This window comes from Amblyomma maculatum, chromosome 11, assembly GCF_055883805.1.
Source record: "Amblyomma maculatum isolate TAMU_Amacu chromosome 11, ASM5588380v1, whole genome shotgun sequence".
Classification (NCBI taxonomy): Eukaryota; Metazoa; Arthropoda; class Arachnida; order Ixodida; family Ixodidae; genus Amblyomma; species Amblyomma maculatum.
The window spans coordinates 133,998,501-134,013,583 of record NC_139354.1 but is presented as its reverse complement, the minus strand read 5'-3'; positions in this window follow the sequence as shown (position 1 = coordinate 134,013,583).

The window sequence follows — 15,083 nt, the reverse complement described above, 5'->3', positions numbered from 1 at the left end:
GAATGAAAGAAAATATGAAGACCAGCACTGGGCTTTAACATAAATTTTTGCTGTACAATCTCTTCTTCCTATCACCGATCCTTGAAAAGGCCGAACAGCGCAGACTTTATATAAATTTTGTTTTATTTCCTTCGGCATGACGAATGGAATCTCAGTTGAATACTGCACGCCGCATTGGCTCACTGCTAGTAGAGCTTATTGAAGGCAACTGGTATTGCGTGTAATCTAGGGCCCTTTCATGACGAATGTGAGGGAACCATATATATAAGCAGAATGACTGTTGTGTTTAGGCCCAGCAGGATTTATAGCGGCGCAGGATTAGAGCTAGAAACTCGCGGCTGCCTTTAATTAACACATTATTGCAGGATCCGTGAGTTACAAACAATTTATCGATCACTACAATAGCCGCCGCTTCCCTGTGTGCCGCCATAAGCTTGTCATGCGGCAATACTACTGCCTAGTTTTCAACGTAATCACTATTATAGGCACTCTAATGTTTTTCCTTCCTTTTTATTTAAAACCAAAATGAAAACATTATTCAAACACCATAAAAACGCACTATGCTGCCATGCATTTTATGGACACAGACATATGGCTCAAAATTGTAAAAGCATAAGAATTGTTGATGCTTGTGATTACCTTTTCCGTCTGTCACATTTGGACTGTAAATATATACTGGAGTGATAATTCGACCTTCATTAAAATCGCCGAAATTGCACTTAGAGGATGCAGCTATTTAAACATGGTGGGGTTTCTTTCAGGCACGTCTGAGCTGATGCCACTTTTCCTTCTATTTATTTGGCTTTATTTGTCGTTTTTCTCTTCGTTCTTTACGTACCTTTCAGATGTTTATGCGAAACCACCTTTATCACGTCGGCTTTTGTGGCATCTGCTTGGGCGGAGCGCCTGCAGGTTACTCATTAACGAAAACATGTATGACATCGAAACTCAATGCGTACAAAGCTGCTTCAGCAGCGTCGGTTATTGAGATATGAAGACGATCAAAAGGGTATACGTCATACGGCTACGGGAAGCATGCTCATATTGGCAAGCAAAGTTAATGATCCAGGAGAATCAGACATTTTGGCCGGGCTAACACGCCGATTGAAGTAAAGGTTATGCATATTGTAATCGAGGTGCGTTTTTCCCCGCAAATCTTCTTATTCTTCACAAAGCAGGAAACATTCTTCTGCTCAATGCTGTGTTGCCATTCATCGCTCCGTCCATCAGCAAAGCAGCGATGGTGTCCTGCTGGAAGGGAAGATGTGAGGGGATAATTAATAGAGCTTTTCACACGATACAATTAGCCCCAAGGCAGGAATAACTGCCGGAACTCTAAAAGCAGGCAGCTAAATATGATTCCCAAAATGTATAAAGTTCTTACATTCCCCTTTTTACAACCCTATGACACTAGCGTACATTACCGCAGTGAAGCATATCTGGCAATCAGATTTTGGTTTATGAATGCGCAACTACCATGCACGACGTGTAATCGCAGAGTTTCAGACTTCATTTCGTAACCTTAGCTGAGCGCTCATCTCTTTAGAGATGATAACGAGTTTTTTATTGGCCCTTCTTCTAGAGTTTCATTTTTGTCGTGGTCATGGTACGTATGGTGGCCGTTACTAACAAGAAGACACAGTTTAACAATGAACAGCAAAGCTATGCCTGATAGCCATGGCAGCACATGATTCTTGTTCTGGAAACCCAGGTTCTAGGAGGGGAAAAAGAAATTGGTGCTATCCATCGTGCTAGGCAAATAGTGCTTTCAGATTTGAGGAGCTAGGCAAAATGAGGTCTGCCTTTAGGGGCGTGAATGCACAATACTTGCGTTTCTCGCTCCCCTCTCCCTCTTCTATATCCTGTTCACGCACGCGCAAACTGCAACTCGCTTAATTAATTATTCGTGTTTTTTTCCGCACTCTTATTTTACACATACTTATCAGCTAGCTTACTGCCTTAAGCTTGTATATAATGCAAATGTCCATCCGGTATAAATATAAAGGCCAGCATAATCTAGCTTTAAAAATGTGCCGGCCAGGCCCTGCGTTAGCATGTCTGACATTACACTTGGGGGAAGTGGAGAGTACTATAATACCGACCTTCCCATCTCAATGAGAATTGTCGTGTTATAAGCTTCTTTCAAATCGAACATGCCATGCGTTATCTTGACGTCGAACAACGCTACCGCCAGTCGTAGTCTGGCCATGTTAGCTGCTCAAAATGCGTATAAACTTGGTTTTCCAGATTGTTTTGCCTTTACCCTATTTCTCAACGAATGAACCAAACAAAATACAAGGATGAACTTTTGGCATCCCCGTGTTGTTAATTTGCAAAGGCGGGGCTCAGTACCAGCAATTCTTAGAAAATGCAAAGAAAGCCGACCTTGAATGGATTTATATTTCATTGCTTAAGGCATGACGAATGGTCGATCAGTTCAATAATGTACGCTACGGTGGATTCTTGCAGAAAGACTTTATTAACAGCATTCCCTTTCCGCTGTGATTAACAGCTTTTTCGGAGTGAGTATGAGGGCTCCATACATCTAAGCAGTCTTCCTCATTGTGTTTAGGCAAAGGAAAAAGTTTATATGCGCAGGTTTTATTGCTCAAAACTCGAGGAGCGTTTTATTGAAACCTGATTATATGATATGTGGGCAGCTATGCAATTGTTTTTAAAATATATCAGCGACGACGTTACGCAGGCGCGCAGCTATAGTTACGCCGTGTGTCAGGAGGTTGCGGAATTCTCAGCGCAATGCATTATCAGAGAGTGCACATATGCACTATCCTTCCATGCCCTCGACTGACATATCCTATTGTCACAGACAACAGGGCTAGACTTGACTAAGACGACGAGACGAAGCTGAAGCAACAGCCAAAGTTCCGCGCACAGCACGCTAGACAACTTCGGCGTCCTTTTCTTCCAGGTGCCACCTGAGAACATCAGGGACACTAGGTGGCATTACTCCCCCTCCTAAAAGAAAACGAAAGCACAGACTGGGCGCGAGCGATGGGCGATGCAAGTCAGTACAGAAAACGAATATAAAACGGAGGCGGTGCCCTACACAACTAAACGAGTGCATAGTATACTGCACATTACTGCGTGAAATACGGTTTCATGCGGACAACGTGCACCACCTCGGAGCGTGGTTGCCGACGCGAGGTCTGCACAGTACCCGCTGGAAGGTCTTCGTATGTCACTTTTGTGACACGGCGCAGTACCTTGTAAGGTCCAAAGTATCGCGACATCAGTTTTTCAGACAAGCCGGGCCGGCGCACCGGTGTCCACACCCAAACTTGCTCTCCTGGTTGGTATGTGACGTGTCAATGACGGAGGTTGTAACGACGCGTATCCTTTCCCTGCTGTTGCTGAATGTGGATGCGGGCAAGTTTACGTGCTTCCTCGGCGCGCTGAGCAAACTGCTCAGCGTTCGGGATGAGAGGATTATCCGTGCAGCACGGAAGCATGGCATCTAACATCGTCTGAACGTCGCGTCCATAGAGCAGGCGAAATGGCGTAAAACGCGTAGTCTCTTGGATGGCAGTGTTGTAGGCATATGTGACGTACGGGAGAATCTCGTACCAGGTCTTGTGCTGCGAGTCTATGTACATTGCAATCATGTCGGCGATCGTTTTACTGAGTGTCTCCGTGAGGCCATTCGTCTGTGGGTGATAAGCAGTGGTTTTGCGATGGCTCGTGTGACTCAGCTCAAATACGTCGTGCATAAGTTGTGCCGTAAACGCCGTGCCTCGATCGGTGATTACTTGGGACGGTGCGCCATGGCGCAACACGATCTGCTGCATAAAAAACTGGGCGATCTCAGATGACGTGCCACGCTTCACCGCCTTGGTTTCAGCATACCGTGTGAGATAGTCGGTCGCAACTATAATCCATTTGTTACCGACCGATGTCAGCGGAAATGGGCCCAGTAGGTCGATGCCGATGTGGTCAAACGGTGTTCGGGGAGGTGCAATAGGTTCGAGCAAATCCGCTGGCTTGAGAGGTGGCGCCTTTCGACGTTGACACTCTTGACAGCCTCTGACGTAGCGATGAACGGCGTCAGCGAGTTTAGGCCAATAATAGGCTTGACGAACTCGGGCGAGTGTGCGTGCAAAGCCCAAGTGGCCAGAGGTGGGCTCATCATGGCAAGCAAAAAGGATATCGGCACGGAGGTCGGCTGGCACTACGAGGAGGAACGCTCGGTCAACAGTGCTGGAGTTCTGTTTGTATAGAACGCCATTCCGGACACAGAAAGCAGAGAGGTTCCGAGCATATTGCCGAGGGATATCAGCAGCGCGACCCTGCAGATGGTCAATGACAGGTCGGAGGTCCGGGTCAGCTCGCTGTCGGGTCATTATGTCTGAAGCACTCACCAGTCCAAGAAAACCGCTCTCATCGTCCGTGCTCTCATCGACTAAACCGACGGGTGTGCGCGACAGCGCGTCAGCATCTTCGTGCTTCTGGCCAGGTTTATACACAATGGTGTACTCAAATTCTTGGAGGCGAAGACTCCATCGTGCTAGGCGTCCCGATGGGTCGCAGAGGTTAGCCAGCCAGCACAAGGAATGATGATCGGTGACAACTTTAAACTGGCGGCCGTAGAGGTAAGGCCTAAATTTCATGGTTGCCCACACAACCGCAAGGCATTCCTTTTCCGTAGTGGAGTAGTTCGTCTCGGCGCGGGAGAGCGTGCGGCTGGCATACGCTATTACCTTTTCGACGCCAGCTTGGTGTTGAACGAGTACAGCGCCAATGCCAATATTGCTGGCGTCGGTGTAGACTTCGGTGTCAGCGTCTTCATGAAAGTGCGCAAGAACAGGGCTAGTTTGCAGTCGGCTGCGCAGCTCCGCAAAAGCCTCTTGTTGCTCGGCGCCCCACTCGAACTGTGTATCATCGCGCGTGAGGCAAGTCATGGGGGCGGCAACTTTGGAATAATCGGCGATGAAGCGGCGGTAGTACGTGCAGAGACCCAGGAAGCGTTTCAAACTTCTCTTGTTTGCAGGAACGAGAAATATGGCGACAGCAGAAGTCTTGTCGGGGTCTGGCCTAACGCCTGCAGAACTCAGAAGGTGACCAAGAAACTTCAACTCTTTGTAGCCAAAGTGGCACTTCTCGGGCTTGAGCGTCAAGTCAGCTGACCGGAGGGCATCTAATACTGCGCGCAGGCGTTCGAGGTGTTCTTCAAAGGTTTCAGAGAATACGGCAACGTCGTCGAGATAGACTAAGCAGATTTGCCATTTGAGGCCGGCGAGGACGGTGTCCATCATGCGCTGAAAAGTAGCCGGCGCTGAACATAGGCCAAAAGGCAGCACTTTGAACTCGTACAGTCCATCTGGGGTGACAAAAGCTGTTTTTTCGCGGTCCCGCTCATCGACCTCAATCTGCCAGTACCCACTCTTCAAGTCAATGGAGGAGAAGTACTGGGCGCGACGAAGCTTGTCGAGCGAATCGCCGATACGGGGCAACGGGTAGACGTCTTTTTTAGTGATGGCATTCAACTTTCGATAATCGACACAGAAGCGAAGGGTGCCATCTTTTTTCTTTACCATCACGACAGGGGATGACCACGGGCTGTTGGATGGTTGTATGACACCATCACAAAGCATCTCCTGAACTTGTGTCTGAATCGCTTCACGTTCCGTCGTTGAGATACGGTACTGCTGCTGGCGGATAGGGCGGGCGTCGTCAGGAGTAATGATGCGGTGCTTCACGAGAGGCGTTTGCCGTAATTTCGATGAGGACGCAAAGCAAGTGCTGAACTCTAGTAGGAGGGCACGTAGCTCACGATTCTGTGCGTCCGAGAGATCCGGACTAATATCAAGGCGGTCCAACGGCACAGTGCTAACAGCCCCAAACGTAAAACATTCAGAAACATCCGCTAAAGAGTCAGCAAACGCGATGGCAGTAGCAAGAAAAAGATTCCGGGGTTCGTTGGTGAAGCTAGTCACCAGGAGATCAGACCGGCCGTCGTGGAGGTGGATGAGGCTGCGCGCTGTACAGATGCCGTGGGTGAGCAAAAGTGACTGGTTGCCTTCCGCGACCGAATGCCCGTCACGCAGTTCGTCGCAAGTAACAGTCACAAGAACACTGGCGCATGGCGGAATCGAAACGCTCTCGGTGGAAATTCGAAGGGCGGCGTGGCGTTGGCGATTATTGGCGTCAGTATCAGCAGCTTTCTAGGTTGAAAATGTCACTGTGGGCTTCCGGAGATCGATAAAAGCTCCATACTCCCGGAGAAAATCAACCCCAATGATAACGTCACGGGAGCAGTCAGGTATAACTAGGCAGCTTACAATAAACGTGGAGCTGCGAATTTGAACTCGTGCCGTGCACAGGCCACTAGGAGTTACGACATGTCCGCCAGCGGTGCGAATCTGCGTGCCCGACCATGGTGTCATGACTTTTTTTAGAAGCGCTGCTAGCTTCCCGCTTATAATCGAAAAATCCCTGCCAGTGTTCACCAATGCGCTAACCTTATGGCCGTCGAGAAGCATGGGTATGTCCAGTGAGAGTCGATGTTCATGCGTAGGAACGGTCATCGGTGCCGTAAAATCCAGATCGCTCACAGGTCTCCTTGTCAGAGGGTCTTCGTCACGTCGATTGCAAGCGGCCTCGCCCCCGGAGGTCGCTGTCTTTAGTTTTCCCGGTGGGGACTTGGCGAGCGTCGCCGCGCCGTCCAGGATGACCCGGGCTGCGGCGATGGTCGGCGTGGGGACGTGGATCGTGACTGCCGCTGAGAAGTTGGCGCCATGCGCTGCTACGCTAAGTAGTCTTCAATCTCTCGGGGTCTTTGGCCTATTGGAGGGCGACGCATGTCGATGGGAAATCCATGAAGTCCAAGGTGTCGATAGGGGCACTGGCGATAGAGATGACCTGGCTCCCGGCAATGGAAGCACAGGCGCTGGCGATTTGGAGCGCGCCACAGGTCCGCCTTCCGCTGGGGTGGTCGTCGGCTGTAGACGAACGGCTCAGTGTGTGCGGAATACAGTGAGCCTTGATAGGGTGGAGGTAATGGCGCCGAAGCAGAGGCAGGGCGTCGCGCTATATCTGCATAAGTTGGACGCAGGTACTCCGTGGGGAAAGGTTGTGGATCAGCGGACGCTACCGAGGGCTTCAACGCTTGAAGCTCTTCGCGGATAATGCTAGCTACAGAGCCGATCATCGGCTGTGGAGCACTGAAAAGCTTCTGGAGCTCTTCGCGTACAACTGAGCGGATGATTTCGCGTAGGTTCGGGGTAGCTCCGAAGGCCGAAAACGGTTCCACAACCGAAGCGGCGACCACCGGCCTGTCATAAGTGGTAGACCGCTGCTGGAGCATCCTCTCTATTGTGACAGCCTCTGAAAGAAACTCGGCAACCGTCCTTGGTGGATTACGCACGAGGCCAGCGAACAGTTGCTCTTTAATACCGTGCATAAGGTGGCGCACCTTTTTGTCTTCGGTCTTGGCCGGGTCAGAACGTCGGAAGAGCCGGGTCATGTCCTCCACATACATGGTTACAGCCTCATTTGGCATCTGTATACGAGACTGTAGAGCCCTTCCTGCGCGTTCTCGCCGGTCCGCGCTGGTATAGGTCTCACGAATTCGTCGGCAGAACTCACGCCATGATGTTAGGGCGTCTTCTCGGTTTTCGTACCAAGTACGAGCGCCATCTTCCAGGCTTATCATTTTGTTTTTGGTGTTTATTCAATAAATAACCACTTTACCTAACCTATAACCTTGTTTTTTTATCAGAGATTGCTCAGAATGTGCTTATCCAGAGAATGAACCGTGGTCCGTGGGTAGAGGAAACTAGGACAAATGGGCACAAAAGCATCGTAGCAACGAACTTTCAGTCATGGTTAATTTGGTGAAGGGAGTAAATAAGCAGACAGGCTATAGAGCCAAGAATAAATTCATTCTGGAGCTAGAGGTGTCCTGTGCTTCCACGAATAACAAGGTTTCGCGTGGCTTTTGATGATACAGCATGTAAATTCGTAGCGGCTAAGTGCGTAGTGACAGCTTGATTTTCTCCTCTTCATTAATGAGGTCAATTACTACACCTAATGCAATCGGGCCATGGTGTCACAGGAAATCTTTCTCCTGCTATCTGGAGCGTGGCATCACCAGATGCTGTATTTAGTTCACAACTAAAGTGGATAGATAAGCATGTAGAACCGAAATTCATTTTATTAGACAGCACTGGGTCACTTCAATCATGTGTATCAGTGAGTTTTGCGCGTGTGTGAATTCCCATGATGCTTCCATGAGGCCGAAGGGTAAAAAGACGTGTGAAATTACAGGTACTTGAAAAGAAATTTCTGCCCGCATACAGAGAATATTTGTTCTACTTCACTGACTTAAATACGTCCAAGACTAAAACCGTAATTTTTTGTTTTCCAGCCAAACCTTGATTGGAAGGCAAACAATTCTATATATATTTGTCATATCTGTTACATTTGATACAGCAAATTCATTTTTACTTAAATAGGAGCTAAATGCTGAATAGAAAGCGGAATGGTACGAAAGCGCTGTCCGAAGATCTGGTCCGTAAGAATTTCGATCCGAAAAAAAAAAAAAAACAGCTAGTGGTGCCACATTTAGGTCCATTGTTGGCAGCTATAAGAATATGCTAATTTAAACAAGAAGAGAGATGGCTCCCTGCGGCCATGCATCTGTTATGCATTTTTCCACTTGCCTTATCGGTGGCTAGACAATGTTTTAAGGTCAACTTTATGAGTGCATCGAGAATTGCCAGCGCTGACAGATGTTCCTGAGATTGAGTTAGCAGGGCTTTTGTCTTAAAAATGGTGTTCATTGAAGAAATTGGCGCTTAACGAAATCTGATTGGTACAAGTAGAAAAACATGTCAAATGAAAGACTAGTAAAAGATATATTTGCATCATTTTTTTAACTGCAATGAGAAAAAAAAAACAGAAATCTCTGTATAACAAAAAATGTTTGTCAAATTGCTAAATTTTTCTGTCAGTTAAAAAAGCCAAAAACTGTAAAATCATAAAACAAAAATTAAAAACAGAAAGCATAGTAGAATAGTACTTTTCTCGCAGGACAGCTTACAGAAACTTTCTGTATTTTTTCACAAAACTTTTTGATTGTGCAATAGGCGAACATATACCCAAAAGCAATGGCCGGCGAGGGCGCTCCTCTATTAAGAGATCTATTGACCTCGCGTCCACAGTTAAACAATAGAAACGAATTAAACGTCTATCCGTGGCACTCTTTCTTGGTGTTAACCGTGTGTACGGTAATGTGGCCCATGAAGGCATCCTTGATGCCCTGAAAACAGTGGTTATCAGTGGTCAGATATATATAATTGATTCACAGGAAGGGAAAGGCGCACTATCTGTCACATTTGCTTCTGTGGACACCTCAACCGCGCCGTAAGGGAAGGGAGGAAGGTGGGAGTGAAAGTGGATAGAGAGAAAGGGTGCCGTAGTGGAGGGCTCCAGAGTGATTTCAACCACCTGTGCAGGAGGAGGAGGAACAAACTTTATTAAACGAGCGAGTTTGGACCCTTCAAGGGCGCAGGGCCACCGCACGGCCCTCACATTACGCGCATTAGTGGTCGGATGTTTGCGTTTTCAGAGAGCTATTTGAAAAGATCTTTTTTGAAGCGAAAAGCTTCACTACGAGGGTCAGAGTCTAGCTTCGCGTATGACATATGTCGTTGTTGTTGTGACTGTAGGAAGAAGGAAAAGAAAATGCACGGGCCTGCTACTGGCTTTGTAACTGAGCCACCTCCGCTGCCTCGTGCGGACAGAAGAGAAAATATATAGAAGAAAAAAGAAGAGGGAGGGAAACACGTGCGCCGCCATCGTCCGCCGCCGTGTTTGATTATGTTTGTGATCATGTGGATACCGGCACATGAGGGAATCGACGGCAACGAGGCTGCCGACAGGATAGCCCGAGGGCATACTTTCTGGGCACCTGCGACAGCTGCCCCACAGTCTTCAACCCCTCTCACATACGCGGAACTAATACAGCACTTCAAATTAGAAAGAAAACCATACGCAGAACCGCACAAAGGTCTCAGCAGACAGGAGGCAGTAACCTGGAGGAATTCATACAGGCTAGGACATTCCTAAACCTAGCAAATGACCACAAAATCTATCCGGAAAAATTTCAAAATAGCACATGCACTGCATGCGGTAAAGTCTCGGACATCATTCACATGATATGGAACTGCAAGAGAAATATAAAGCTCGAGCGCTCAGCCAAGCGGAGTGGGAGGCAGAGCTGGCCCACACGGGTCTCTCTGAGCAGCGCAGCCTGCTCACCAGGGCCCGGGAGGAGCCCAGGTCAATGGTATCCTGGACTGAGGAAACCACCCACGCTATTCCGTTAAACAATTAAAGTTTACTCTCTCTCTCTCTCTCTCTCTCTCTGCATAAAACATGCAGCAGACGACGCGGTCTTGATTTATGTCGTCACCGGTTACGCCTTTGGCCAGACCAGCAAGCTGTTCAAGAAGACATGTAAATACTATACCTTTTTTAAGATATATGCAGCTCCGATGGAGCTGAAACTTCGAGGTTTAGTTGGCTGGCACATTGGGAACAAGATGCAATACACAGTTTACATTCCAAAATTGGTGTCATGACCCCCTTAAGGCCACTTTTTGCCAAGCACGTCGCACCTAGAGGAACATGCTGGCACCTTAAAAAATGATATATATATATACACCATATTTCTCCTATAACAAATTTCTCATTGAAGCTTAAAACTTCGAGAATTATAGCTAGAAAGGATATTATATGGGTGCTGTGTGTACAGCGAACATTTTCATTTTCAACGTCCGCAGGGTGCTTTGGACGCTAGAAAGCGGCACTTCGAGTTCATAGCTCCTGGACAACTCCCAGCGAATAGTTCCATGACGTTTTTCTTTGAAAACTTATCTGCCGCCGGAGCACCAGAGTAAGTATGCTGCATTTTTCGCAGCCTTCATTTCCACTATAGTTCCGCTAAGGCATATGTGATGATGCAGTGTAATGCGCTTCACCCAGTCAAGTAAAAATTGTAGGGTTAACTTTACTCCTTAGAGTGATAAGGCGATTGCCATTGAGACTTGTTCTATCTAGTGTTTATTTTGCATAATTATTTTTGACAGACTCTGAGAGAATTTATTTACTCCTCTTGCCAATGTAAGGCAGAAAATAATTGCATCCGAAAGTGCTGCGCCCCCTGTTGAGAGTTTTTTTTTTATCTAGGAGAAAGTCCAACCCTAACAAGTACCGAGACACGCACCATAGAGGCAGTTACGGTCACAGGGCAGCTGTTCCCTCCATAGAAGAGAAGCTCAGTACTCGACAATCGCGAAGCGCCCCACCGATGCCACAAGGCAGGAGAGCGGCTTGACGGTGGCCGATTTCAGGTCAGCAGCTCCACTTGAGGGCGATGGTGCACGCTTTTTGCGCGCCTTGTTCTTCGAAGCTGTCGGGAGATAGCGCGCGGCTGTATGTACAAAGGCGAGACGGAAAAATAAAGAACAATAAACGACAGCTAATGAACACAGAGGCTAAAACTGGAGTAACTGAAGGAAAACGAAACCGACCCTAGGCATATATATAACGGAAAAGTCGGAATAAAAAGGAACGACTCAATGTGAACACAAGAGTCAGCTAGATAAGGATTTCTTAGAACCCGAAGCTACAGAAGGAAGCCTTATCAAGAAGGTGTAACTTGTGCTATGTGCGTTAGAAGCCCAGAAACTATTGAACCTCTGATACTAGAATGTGGCGGTGTCCATCCATAGGTCGATGCGCACATATCCCCTCTTGCCTAGGCGCTGGTGTTTAGACGCAGCAAAGGAAGCGTGAATGATTGGTTTGTTTAGTTTGTGGGGTTTAACGTACCAAAGCTACTCAGGAACCACCTCGGGTTCTTTAACGTGCACTGACATCGCACAGCACGCGGATGCCACTCCGTTTCGCCTCCATCGAAACACTGGTGGAGGTGCCGCCGATGGCCGCCGATGGCCGGGATTCGATCCCGCTTCCTTGGGCACGTCAGTCGAGCGCCGTAACCACTGAGCCACCCCGGGGGGTCAAGAAGCGTGAATGAATCGGTGGTGCAGGTTAAGAAACGTTCTGAAAAGTGGTGAATAAATATCAGGACTGGGACGCATGAAAGATAAATGGAAATTAAACACGACTGTTTAAAGATATGGTAAAACCCCTTCATATTGTCATTTCAGGTATTAAACATTGTAGGGTATGTTTATTCATTCGACGCAGATGGATTCAGCAGCTCAGGATGAATTCGCAACGGAGCGTCGCGCGTACCGAATCACAAAGACAACGACCAATTTCGTTCTCGAGAGCGCCAGCACGAGACGCATGTTTACCACACTACAGTTTCCCCCCGGGTAGAGAGGGAGCCATTCTGGCGAATCATGGAGCCGAAAGGACAGACGGATAATATTAGGGCTTGATTCGGTCCACATGAACTATTTTGCGTCCACGGAGAAGAAAGTGTGCACAGGGCGTAACGGGCTCACCTACGTAGTTGAACCATGATACCGAGCAAGAAGCTTCTTTAAAAGGCCGGCGGTTGTGGCAGCAACCCAGAGCCGCACCAGGGCGTTGGGTGTATATGAAGGCGCCTCGCCAGTGCCACGATGGTGTTTTTGTTGCCACTAGTTTTCCTTTGTAAGTGAACGAGCGAGCTAACGGAATTCTTCTGCGCACTGGGCGGCGTCCGAGAATGGCGTCGATACAGAAACATCGGGGCGGTAGGGAAAAAGCGCGTCCATTGTGCAGGTTGGCTCGCGGCAGTAAAGAAGAAAGAAGGGAGAGATCCAGTGGTGGTCTCTATCGCAGTGTGGTACGCGTAGGTTACGAAGGGAAGAACCTGATCCCAGTTGGAATGAGCGTCGTTGACGTACATAGCCAGCATATGACTCAGAGTACGGTTGAAGCGTTCTGTCAGGCCATTCGTCTGAGGGTGGTAATAAGTAGCGGTGCGATGTATGATGCGGCAGTCTTTCAGTAGGGCCTCAAGAGCGTCGGACAAGAAACCGCGTCCGCGGTCACTGAGTAGTCCCTTCGGAGTCCCGTGGCAAAGAATCAAGTCGTTGCGAAGGAACAAAGCAACGTCCCTTGCAGTAGCAGAGGATAACGGTGATGTTTCAGTGTAGCGAGTAAGATGGTCGACTGCCACGATAATCCACCGGTTTCCAGCGGCAGTAGTAGGAAGATGGCCATAGAGATCTATGCCCATGCGGTCAAACGGACGAGCAGGACAGGGTAACGGCTGCAACGAAACGGGACTTCTGAAGAGTTTTTCGGCGTTGACAACATTCGCAAGCAAGCACGAAATGTCGTACAAAGCGGCACATTCCACGCCAGTAAAATCGCAGGCGTAGGCGCTTGTAGGTTTTCAATACGCCACCGTGAGCACACTGTGTGTCATCATGGTAAGCAGCACAAATGTCGGCGCGGAGATGCCGCGGGATGACTAGAAGCCACTTCCGTCGATCAAGCAAATAATTGCGGCGATAGAGGAGACCGTCAAGAATGGAGAAGTGGTGCGCTTGCCGGAGGAGCGCTTTGGATGAATGACCGGAAGTAGAACCTGAGAGAAAATCGAAATGTGCACTGGTCGAACAGTATTTCCGCTGTTCGGTAGCCATGTAGATAGTGGCAAGAGTAAAAAAATCGTAAACCCAGACGTGGTCAGACGAGGTATCACTAGGAAATGGCGAGCGGGAAAGAGCATCCGCATCCGTATGCTTCAGACCCGATTGATAAATGACATTAATATCATACTCCTGGAGACGGAGAGTCCAGCGAGCAAGGTGACCGGATGGGTCTTTCAGAGAAGCCAGCCAGCAAAAAGCGTGGTGATCGGCCACGACATAAAACGGTCGGCCATACACATAGGCACAAATTTTCCGATGGCCTAAATAATGGCCAAACATTCCCTTTCTGTGGCTAAATAATTACTCTGCTTTCGTCAATGTTCGGCTGGCGTATGCCACAACATACTCGCTGAAACCAGGCTTACATTGGGTAAGGACGGCACCAAGTTCAATACTGCTGGCGTCAGTATGAATCTCCGTAGGCGCAGTCGGATCAGTGTGGCGTATAATGGGAGGTGAAACTAAAAGGCGGCGTAAAGTCGAAGGCTTTATCGCAGGCTGGCGTCCTGGCGAAAAGGTCGGAGCTCCCGGCAAGGAGCTGGGTCAGAGGAGCGATGATAGAGGCGAAGTTCAAGATGAAACGTCTAAAGTAGGAGCAGAGGCCGATAAAGCTTTGTCGTCACGCTGGGACTAAGTCGACCCGGCCTTAACTTGGTAGCGTGCAGAGACTCCGGGTTGATGAAGGATTGAATCTTCGAAGTTGGTAAAATATATACAAGCAGATTTAATGGCACTTTGAGAAAACTTATTTACATGAAAAAAAGGATATATCAGCAATATGGCAAGCGTTAAGAGTTCATAGCGAGAAGCGTCTGGATGAGCCGTTTACCCAGGGCTCAAAGCGTCATTTCGTGCTCTACAGCGTCCTTAAATTCCCTATGTCCAGCCCCTCTCTGAAGATGCTCACCAATCAGTTCCACGGCACACCCCTCAGATATCGGCAACCAATCGAACACATCACTGCACTGATGGTCTGATGCATTGACTGGTCCAGTATTGTTTCGTCGGGCGTGGTCACTTGTTGTCGGGTAGAGCTTGGGAACGGCGAGGAGGTAAATTTCGATTCTTCTGCAAAGATCCGATATGTTGGTTCCGGCAAGTGGATTTGCTTCTCAGAAACCCAAATGTACGTGTGCGCCACGAATACTGCTCCCAGCATTGTCCCTTTCCGGCAATTGCAACTCTTTCCTGCATTGACGGGAAATCCTCTAATGACCGTAATCCTCATGCTTCTTTCTTCTCCTGTACGTCAGCGGACGTGTCACTCCGATCATCTCCTTTGGACAATAGGCATTCCTCACTTGCCAATAGCGCCTCTCGACGGGAAGGCTGAACAGTTGAACAAAAGCACTTCCGGCTATTTCTCACGGGGCGATGTTTCTTTGTATTTTTCTTGACGTTCGCTTGACAGGGCCAACTTGGCAGTTCTAGGGTTACGACAAA